Raw genomic sequence first — 12,145 nt, forward strand, 5'->3', positions numbered from 1 at the left:
TTGTTCAAAATGACCGACTTGAATGTTAACGAGGTATGTAAATAATCAAACTCATATCATTAACAAAATGAGTTGTTTCAATGATATGAGCTTGATTCTTTACAGGGTGTTTAGTGGATTACTTGATAACCCCATCTGCCCTGAAAGCAGCACAAAAACGCACTGCAGTTTCCGAACCGCAGTATTGAAATGTTCTCAATTTTCTGATTTCACGTAATTAATGTTCCATTTGGACGTCCCGCACCTGAAAATAAAATGTTTTTTAGAAGAAAAAACAACCCCTGACCTGGCCAGTTCTGTTATATAGTAAAGGAGCGATGATAGGAGAGTGTATATACTATGAGCAGAAATAGCATAAGGTATGAACATGTATGTGTATGCATATATTAGATATATGTTAGTTTCATATGTATGATCATATACATGTTTGTTCATTGAACAGGTATGTTCATTGTTCGTGTATTTTCGTTGTACAGATATGTTCATGTTTTAAGTAAACTCATTTGTACTGTCTCGTCAGTGTATATGTATGTTCTGTGCTAACGCATACTCATTGTACCTGTATGATCGTCGTACAGATATGATCATTATACATATATGTTTGTCCATTGCACTTGCATTCTCATTGCTCCTGTACTTTCATCATGAACGAATATGTGCAACGAAACACATGCCCAATGAACATACATAAACAATAAGCGAACAGTTACAATGATCCTACATTACAATGATCATACACGTACAAGTTACATACATGTACAATTAGCGTTAATGTATGATGAACAGACCTGTAAAATTAGTGTAAATATACAATAAGCATACATGTACAATGATCATACATGTACAGTGAGCATACAAGTACAATGACCATACATGTATATTAAAGATACAAGTACAACAAGTATGCATGTATAATGAGCATACATGTACAATGAACATACATGTACAGTGAGTATACATGTAGAATTCACATACATGTACAGTGAGTATACATGTACAATGATCATACATGTACAATAAACATACACCAACAATTAGTGAACAGTCACAATGAACATACAATACAATGATCATACACGTACAAGGATCATACATGTACAGTGCGCATACATGTACACTTAATATACATTTACAGTGACCATAAATGTACAATGATCATATATGTACAGTGAGCAAACATGTTCAAAGAGCATATATGTACAATGAGCATACATGTACAATAAAGATCCAAGTACTACAATGATACATGTACAATGAGCATACATGTAAAGTAAGGATACACACATATAAAATTGAACATAAATGCATGATTAGCTTAAATGTACAATAATCATACATGTACAGTGAGCATATATGTACAGTGAATATGCATGTACAGTGCACATACATGTACAATCATACATGTGAAATGAACATTCGTGTATAATTAACATACAGGTATTATTAGCATAACTGTATAAAAATCATACATGTACTGTGAAGATTCATGTACAGAGAGCATACATGTACAATGACATATATTTACAGTATTCACACATGTACAACGAACATAGATGTGCAGAGTGCATACATTTACAATTAACATAAAGTCAGTGAGCATACATGTAAAGTGAGCATATATGTACAATGAAAATACATGTATAATGAACAAACATGTACAATAACCATACATGTACAATTAACATACATTTACAATGAGCATACAAGTATAATGAACATACATGTACATTGAACATACATGTACAGTGAACATTCATGTACAATTAACATACATTCACAATGAGCAAACAAGTATAATGAACATACATGTACAGTAAGTATGCATGTACAATAACCATACATGTACAGTGAGGATACATTAACTATGAACATGCATGTACAATGAACATACATGTACAATGAACATACATGTAGAGTGAGCATACATGTACAGTGAGCATACATGTACAATGATCATACATGAACAATGAACATGCATGTACAATGAACATAGATGTACAGTGAGCATACATCTAGAATGAAAATACATGTACAATGAACATACATGTACAATGAGCATACATGTACAATGAACATGCATTTACAATGAACATACCTGTAAAGTGAGTATACATGTACAATGAGCGTACATGAACAATGAACATGCATGTACAATTAACATTCATGTACAATTAACATACATTCACAATGTGCAAACAAGTATAATGAACATACATGTACAGTAAGTATGCATGTACAATAACCATACATGTACAGTGAGGATACATTAACTATGAACATGCATGTACAATGAACATACATGTGGAGTGAGCATTCATGTACAGTGAGCATACATGTACAATGAGCTTACATGTACAATGAACATGCATGTACAATGAACATACCTGTACAGTGAAGATACATTTACAATGAACATGCATGTACAATAACCATACCTGTACAGTGAAGATACATTTACAATGAACATGCATGTACAAATAACATACATGTAGAGTTAGCATACATGTACAGTGAGCATACATGTACAATGAACATGCATGTACAATTAACATACATGTACAGTAAGCATACATGTAAAATGAACATATATGTGTAATGAACATTCATGTATACTCATAATACATGTATGTTCATTACACATATATGTTCATTTTACATGTATGCTTACTGTACATGTATGTTAATTGTACATGCATGTTCATTGTTCATGTACGCTCATTGTACATGTATTCTCACTGTACATGAATGCTCACTCCACATGTATGTTCATTGTACATGTATTATGAGTATACATGTATATGTACAGTGAATATGCATGTATGTTCATTGTACATGTATTATGAGTATACATGTATATGTACAGTGAATATGCATGTATGTTCATTGTACATGTATAATCACAATACATGCATGTTCATTGTACATGCATGTTCATTGTAAATGTATCTTCACTATACAGGTATGTTCATTGTACATGCATGTTCATAGTTAATGTATCCTCACTGTACATGTATGGTTATTGTACATGCATGTTGATTGTAAATGTATCTTCACTGTACAGGTATGTTAATTGTACATGCATGTTCATTGTAGATGTATGCTCATTATCAATTCTTGCTCCCTGTGAATGTATGTTCATTATACATGTATGTTCAATATACACGTATGCTCACTGTACATGTATGTTTATTTTACATGTATACTCACTATACATGTATGTTCATTGTACATGTATTATGAGTATACATGTACAATGAACATACATGTAGAATGATTATACATGTACCATGAGCTTACATGTACAATGAACATGCATATACAATGAACATGCATGTACAATAACCATACATGTTCAGTGAGGATACATTAACTATGAACATGCATGTATTGTAAGGTTACATGTACAATGAAAATACATATTCAGTGAGCATACATGGACAATGATCATGCATACATAATGAACATACATTCACAGTGAGCATACATTCGCAATGAGCATCATACATGTATAGTGATGAACATACATGTAAAGTGAGGATACATGTATAATAAACATCAATTTACAGTCAGCATTCATGTACAGTGAGCATACAGTTAAAAGGAACATACATGTTCAGTGAGCATACATGAAAAGTGAGCATATATGTACAATGAAAATAAATGTACAATGAACATATATGTAACATGTATGTGTATGCATATATTAGATATATGTTAGTTTCATATGATCATACATATGAAACTAACATATATCTAATATATGCATAAGGGATGAACATGTATGTGTATGCATATATTAGATATATGTTAGTTTCATATGTATGATCATATGAAACTAACATATATCTAATATATGCATACACATACATGTTCATACCTTATGCTATTTCTGATGTATGTTCATTGTTCATGTATACTCACTATACGTGTATGTTCATTGTATATGTATGATCATTGTACGTGTATGCGCATTAGACATGCTTGCTCACTGTGAATGTATGTTGTACATGTACGCTCACTGTGAATTTATGTTCATTATACATGTAGGTTCATTGTACATATGTTTCCTCACTGTACATGTACGCTCACTGTGAATTTATGTTCATTACACATATATGTTCATTTTACATGCATGTTCACTCTACATGTATGTTCACTGTACATGCATGTTCATTGTATATGTATGCTCATTGTACATGTATCCTCACTTTACATGTATGCTCAATACATGTATTTTTATTGTACATACATGTATAATGAACATAAATTCACAGTGAGCGTACATGTGCAATGAACATGTGAGTATACATGTACAATTAACATTCATGTACAAGGAACATACATGTACAGTGAAGATACATTTACTATGAACATGCATGTATTGTAAGGTTACATGTACAATGAAAATAAATGTACAATGGACATACATGAATAGTGAGCATACATGTATAATGAGCATACATGTACCTTACATGTACAATGAACCTACATGTATAATGAACATGCATGTACGTGAGCATACATGTACAGTGAGAATGCATGTACAATAACCAGAGCATACATGTACAGTGAAGATACATTTACTATGAACATGCATGTATTGTAGGTTTACATGTACAATGAAAATAAATGTACAATGAGCATATATGAACAATGAGCTATACGTACGTATAGCTCATTGTTCATATATGCTCATTGTACATTTATACTCACTATACATGTATAGTGATGAACATACATGTAAAATGAAAATACATGTACAATGAACCTACATGTATAATGAACATACATTCACAGTGAGCATACATTTTAAATGAACATACATGTTCAGTGAGGATACATTAGTACAATGAACATACCTGTACAGTGAAGATACATTTACTATGAACATGCATGTACGTGAGCATACATGTATAGTGAGTAACATGCATGTACAATTAACATACATGTAGAATGAACATACGTGTACAATGAGAATACATGTATAGTGATGAACATACATGTACAGTAAGCATACATGTAAAATGAACATGAACATACATGTACAATGGACATACATGTATATTGAACATACATGTATTATGAGTATACATGTACAATACATGTACAATGAGCTTACATGAATAGTGAGTATACATATGAACATACATGTATGATGAATATACATTCACAGTGAGCAAGCATGTCTAATGCGCATACACGTACAATGATCATACATATACAATGAACAAACATGTAAAATAAGCATGCATGTACAATGAGAATACAAGTGGAATGATGATACATGTACATGTATATTGAACATACATTCACAGTGAGCAAGCATGTCTAATGCGCATACACGTACAATGATCATACATATACAATGAACAAACATGTAAAATAAGCATGCATGTACAATGAGAATACATGTATAGTGAGAATAAATGTACAATGGACATACATGTATATTGAGTATACATGTACAATACATGTACAATGATTATCCATGTACAATGAGCTTACATGTACAATGAAAATACATATTCAGTGAGCATACATGTAAAGTGAGCATATATGTACAATGAACCTACATGTATAATGAACAAACATGTAAAATAAGCATACATGTACAATGAGAATACAAGTGGAATGATGATACATGTACAATGAGCATACATATACAATGAACATACATGTACAGTGAGTATGCATGTACAATAACCATACATGTACAGTGAGGATACATTAACTATGAACATGCATGTACAATGAACATACATGTAGGGTGAGCATACATGTACAGTGAGCATACATGTACAATGAACATGCATGTACAGTGAACATACATGTATAGTGAGTATACATGTACAATGAACATACATGTAGAATGATCATATGTATAGTGAGTATATATGTACAATGAACATACATGTAGACTGAACCTACATGTATAATGAACATAAATTCACAGTGAGCGTACATGTGCAATGAACATACATGTAAAATGAGCATGCATATATAATTATCATTTATGTACAAATAACATACATGTACGGCGAACATACATGTAAAAGGATCATAAATTCACAGTAAGCATGCATGTAAAGTGAGTATACAAAATGTACATGTAACACGAACATACAAGCATAATTAGCATACATGTGCAATGAGCATACATGTACAATGACCATACATGTAGAGTGAGTATACATATAAAATGAACATACATGTAAAATAAACATACATGTGTAATGAACATACATGTATAGTGAGTATACATGTGCAATGAACATACATGTATAGTGAGCATACATGTACAATGAACATGCATGTACAATGAACATACATGTGTTATGAACATAAATTCACAGTGAGCATACATGGACAGTGAGCATACATTCGCAATGAGCATACATGTACAATGAACATGAATGTACAATGAACATACATGTACAATGAACATGAATGTACAATGAACATACATGTTTAATGGACATACATGTATAATGAACATAAATTCACAGTGAGCATACATATACAATGAACATGCATGTGTAATGAACATAAATTCACAGTGAGCGTACACGTACAGTGAGGAAACATGTGCAAAGAGCATACATGTATAATTAACATGCATGTGTAATGAACATAAATTCACAGTGAGCGTACATGTACAGTGAGGAAACATGTGCAAAGAGCATTCATGTATAATGAACATGCATGTGTAATGAACATAAATTCACAGTGAGCGTACATGTACAGTGAGAAAACATGTGCAAAGAGCATACATGTATAATGATCATGCATGTGTAATGAACATAAATTCACAGTGAGCGTACATGTACAGTGAGGAAACATGTGCAAAGAGCATACATGTATAATGAACATGCATATATAATGATCATTTATGTACAAAGAACATACATGTACGATGAACATACATGTAAAAGGATCATAAATTCACAGTAAGCATGTATAGTGAGTATACAAAATATACATGTAAAACGAACATTCAAGCACAATTAGCATACATGTGCAATGAGCATACAAGAGCAATGAGCATACATGTACAATGAGCATATATGAACAATGAGCTATACGTACAGTGAACATACATGTAGAGTGAACATACATGTACATTGAGCAAACATGGGAATTGCGCAAACATGTACATTGAGTATGCATGAACAATGAGCATACATGTACAATGAACATACATTTACAGTGAGCATACATTTAAAATGAACATACATGTTCAGTGAGCATACATATACAATGAACATACATTAACAGTGAGCCTACATGTCCGATGAATATACATTTACAGTGAGCATGAATGTAAAGTGAGTGTACATGTATAGTGAGTATACATGAACAATGAACATACATGTATAATGAGCAGACATGTACAATGAGCATACATGTACAATGAGCATATATGTCCAATGAGCTATACGTACAGTGAACATACATGTACATTGAGCAAACATGTGAATTGCGCAAACATGTACATTGAACATGCATGTAAAATGAGTATACATGAACAATGAGCATACATGTACAATGAAAATACATTTACAGTGAGCATACATTTAAAAGGAACATACATGTTCAGTGGTCCTCCATGTCCGATGAATATACATTTACATTGAGCATACATGTACGATAAGCATACATGTACAGTGAGCATACATTGTAATGAACATACATGAACAGTGAGCATACATGTACAATGAACATGCATATAAAGTAAGCTTTCATGAGCAATGAACATACATGTAAAGTGAGCATGCATGTACATTGAGCATACATGTACAATGAGCATACCCGTACAATGCAACAAATTCATTTTAGTATTTAAATATTTTGTTTCAGTTTTATAACATAAAACTTTAAATGTTGTACCGTTATCAATTTGTGTATGTCGTATTGCTATACGTCATCAATTGTTGATGTTTATACGTAACGATGTATACTTCTTGTGATGTCATAATAAAAATCAGTCCTGAATAGCCTTAATAGACGAAAGTGTTCCGGGACTGCAAAAGTTGATTTTTTTTATCATTTTTTTTTGTATTTTCATATATTAATATTCTACTGCACTGTCCTCTAGCGTTAACAGAAGATTTGCCTCCATAGCACTATGAACGCAGTTTACGTCGTTTTGAAACTGCTCATCCCGCCTCGAGTAACATGAGACAAATATTTTGGTGACGTAAGGCTGTTCCAAGAATCTTGTTTGCACTGACGACATAGACATTTCATCATGGAAAATATCAGGGATTTTTTATATGTAGGTCAATAATAACGGAAAATTTAGAAAGTAAATCTAAGGATTGAACGGCATTTCTTGATGCTGTTTAATCCTTACATAAACAATAGCGACTGCTAGGACAACGACATTGTATAAGCATTCTGCCCCTTTATCGTGACAACAAACAGAAAAACAATTGTATACCATTAAAGTTCAACAAGTCCCCTAAAAAATGCTGTTGTCACCTAAAATTTCAACACCCTGATAAGTCATGTTCAGAAACTTCAATTAAAAATCGGAACTTATATATGTTTTTTGTAGATATTGAACTTGTGCATTGGCTATACAAAAAATACATAGCCATGTTAAAGTAGTGAAAAATAAGGCATTAAGGCTGATGTCTTCACGAAAATAGCTCACTGGACTCATACCATGTCAATCTCTTTTGCAATCCAACTGAGTGCTGAGAAATTACCCATAATCTAAAGTTTATTTTTATACCTAGGTGATGCTGAGCTTTATTATCCACCGCTTTCTCCAAAACGGGGGGATATTAATTTGGGTTTGTCCGTCTGTCTGTCACGCTTCGTTTGCGTGCAGTAACTGCAACAAATGTTAACTGATTTTCTTCAAACTTGGTTACAGGATTAAATGCCTTACGGGCTCGATCAAGTAAGATGACCAGTTTCAGCGGACTTTATTTGGCGAAGTAATGGCCCCTTGAATAACGAACAACGTCATTATCTGCCGTTTCTGTTCATTAACTCTCGCAAATATTATCCGCAAATATTAGTAACGCATTAAGGGCTCGGCCAAGTTAGACAAACACTTTAATCGGACTACTTTTGGCGGAGTTATTTTCTCTTGATTAACGAAAAACGTCATTATCTTCAGTTTCGCTTAATAACTAGCAAATATTAGCCAGATTCCTTCATACTTGATAACAATGTTTGTGTTTGTCTCTCTTTCCATCCATCTCGGGCACTCTTTGGTTTTTGTGTGATAATTGTTTTAGATATTGTGCAGATATTTCAAACAAATTCCGTATGCACATCCGACTCTGCTAAGTTTGCCAACCAATGTGATTTGTGCATATTTACGAATAATTAATGAGGTATAAGGCTTTTTTTCTTCGACTTTCAAGCTATACATTGTGTCTCAACAGCACGATACTCACATGTTTAAACTTAATCTCAATGATATTTACCTACAATATGTCCTGCAAAAGCGGGGGATATAAATTCCACGAATTTGCTTGTTTCTCTTCTACTAGCTGTTGAGAGGAATTCCGACCTCTAATAAAGACAGATGTTGCCATGCGAAAACACTGAAATCATAGTAAAATTCAATGGTAATACATTTACGCAATTGATAAATAAAAAAACAAAGAGTAAGCTACCTTGATCGACAAAGGAACTTTAGATGCCATTTGATAACATTCTGTGATTATATGGATGCGCTAGACATGTTATTAAACATTGAAGCTGAAAAGTACGATAAAGTTTATAACAGTTCTAGCTCATTTATAACAACATTGAATGTAAGAAATGACATTTCATATAAAGTTTAAGTAGTGTTTTTGGTCAAAGGTCTATTGTTTTACACATATATACCGGTAAAATATGTTACGCGGACGTTTCACAATCATCTCCTTGCGAGGCCGGTATACCTCTCCACACGTAGTTAAAAATAAATATATCCCCGCATGACCTAGCTTCAAATAACATGTCATTTCGTAACATTCAGTTGAGTCGCTTAAGAGATTGACATATTATAAATCTGGTGAACAACTTTTATCATTACGTCAGCTTTAATGCCGTATTTTGACTTCGTTAATCTGGTGATGTACCTTTTAATAGCTCATGTACAAGTTCAATATATTTAAATTATATATATATATATATTCCGATTTTTAATAAGGGTATTTCAATATGACTTGCCAGGGGTTGAAATTAAGGGTGACTATTACATCTTTAATGGGGCTTGTTGAACCTTAACTTATAACAGGGGAAGCTGACTTTTCTGCTCATTCATCTGTAGTGGAACGGGACATGCTCGGTTATTAAACGATCCGATATATAGGGTAAACAACAACACACCTAATAGTTGGTGAGATTGTTCCTTTGACTAGATGACTGTCAGTATACGATGGGGGTTGAATTACATTGAGAATTTGACGTTTTCCTGTTTCAAAGTTCACCTTTGGTCCTCGGAAACTGATTTTTTTTGTTTGTAACTCTTGGTTACATGAACACATTGAGCCGGAGCATTAAGAATCGGTAGGGTTTATCAGTAAAATGTCGGGCTATAACCGGCCATCATTGATTGTCAAGGTTATTAATGTATTCATGGACATATAAGAATATAAACTTTCTTTATTTGACAACAGTTTTGAAACGTGTTTTTTTTTCCATCTTGTATGAATCATTCTTGTATAAGACAGTTTACATACCCCTGTGTAATCTCTCTTGTCTGACCACTTCGATGTATTTTTTTCACATCACCGTCAACATTACATATCTTCCAAACTAACCTTATTTTAGATTCAGGAACAATTAATGATTTTTTTGTACCACTTAACTCTACCGACATTTCTTTTGATTTCTCCTATGACGGCTTGACTGGTTTGTTTCAACACATTTGCATTTCTCGAGTTATCTCCCTTTGTTCATGCGAAGCAAGACATTGAGACGTCGACAATCGTGAATACTTCTGGGACGCGCTGTCGATCAAAATGTAATTATTTGTTATTTCTAACACTCAGCTTTAGTTTTTATTGATTTGAGTTTACAGACTATTATTTGTCAGACTGGTTAAACAGGAATATTTTTTGATGACGCCGTACACAAATCGAAAACATCGTCTTAAACCTTGTCTTCTGATATTGGAAATTCGAGCATTACATTCGATTTTAGAGCAGATAATATGATACTCCCGACGACAAGTGACTATCTAGACATGGCCAGAGACATATATACGTCTATGACATGGCCAGGTGCGTAGCTGCCTATATGCTGGTACGCAGGTGAAATATTTAATCTTCGAACAGAAAAGCAAAATAAACACTGCTTGTTGCACCCCTTGTCCCCCTGCCAAGGCCCTACCCTTGACCCATTCCTAAATTAATCATCTCCGTACAAGGGCTAGCTACGCCCCTAGTGGCCTTAATTGGCGTAGCTCGGGAGTGCAAATGAGCCTGTAGATTGCAATGAAGACCTAGGATCCGCAAAAGTTAAAATATTGTTGTTTAATTTTCACAAAAGGATGATGCAGAATGATTTAGAAAAAAAGACAGAAACAAATCTTCTAGTAAGTCGATTTAAATATTTTATTCTGGACTGCCTAGCATTTGTTCCATGGACTTTAAGGCCGATCGCCTCGCTCTGCTAAATGCACACATCAAAGCACGTGCACGGATATTTTAAACACTATATGTACTTTGATCGATCAAAATAAAAATAGTTACGCCATTCATAAAAAATATATATCTTCTTGTAAAATTAAAAAAGTATAAACCCACATATTTTGGGCTACATCACTTTGTTCTTTTCAATTATTAAAATTGTATAAGGATTAGACTAAATAATAAATTGGTTTATCGATAAATGGACGAAAAACTGAAGTGCATTCACCGTTCGCATACATCCTGTCGAGGGAAATAACGCACTCCAGTTATTACTCTTAACATCGATTAACCAATAAACACGATTGTTTTGGGGTTATACGTCGAAATTGAGTTCAAAGACGACAACATATGGCTGAAATCAGAGATCTTCGTTATGAAGTCAATGTACAGTATAATATGTAAATGACATAAGTACATACACATACACATTTTGCTCTGTATATATATAATGTATTTATTCTAATACAATCTGAACGTTTTAATGTGTATACCGCATTATCATT

This window comes from Mizuhopecten yessoensis, unplaced genomic scaffold (genome assembly GCF_002113885.1).
Source record: "Mizuhopecten yessoensis strain PY_sf001 unplaced genomic scaffold, ASM211388v2 scaffold10973, whole genome shotgun sequence".
NCBI classification, from domain to species: domain Eukaryota; kingdom Metazoa; phylum Mollusca; class Bivalvia; order Pectinida; family Pectinidae; genus Mizuhopecten; species Mizuhopecten yessoensis.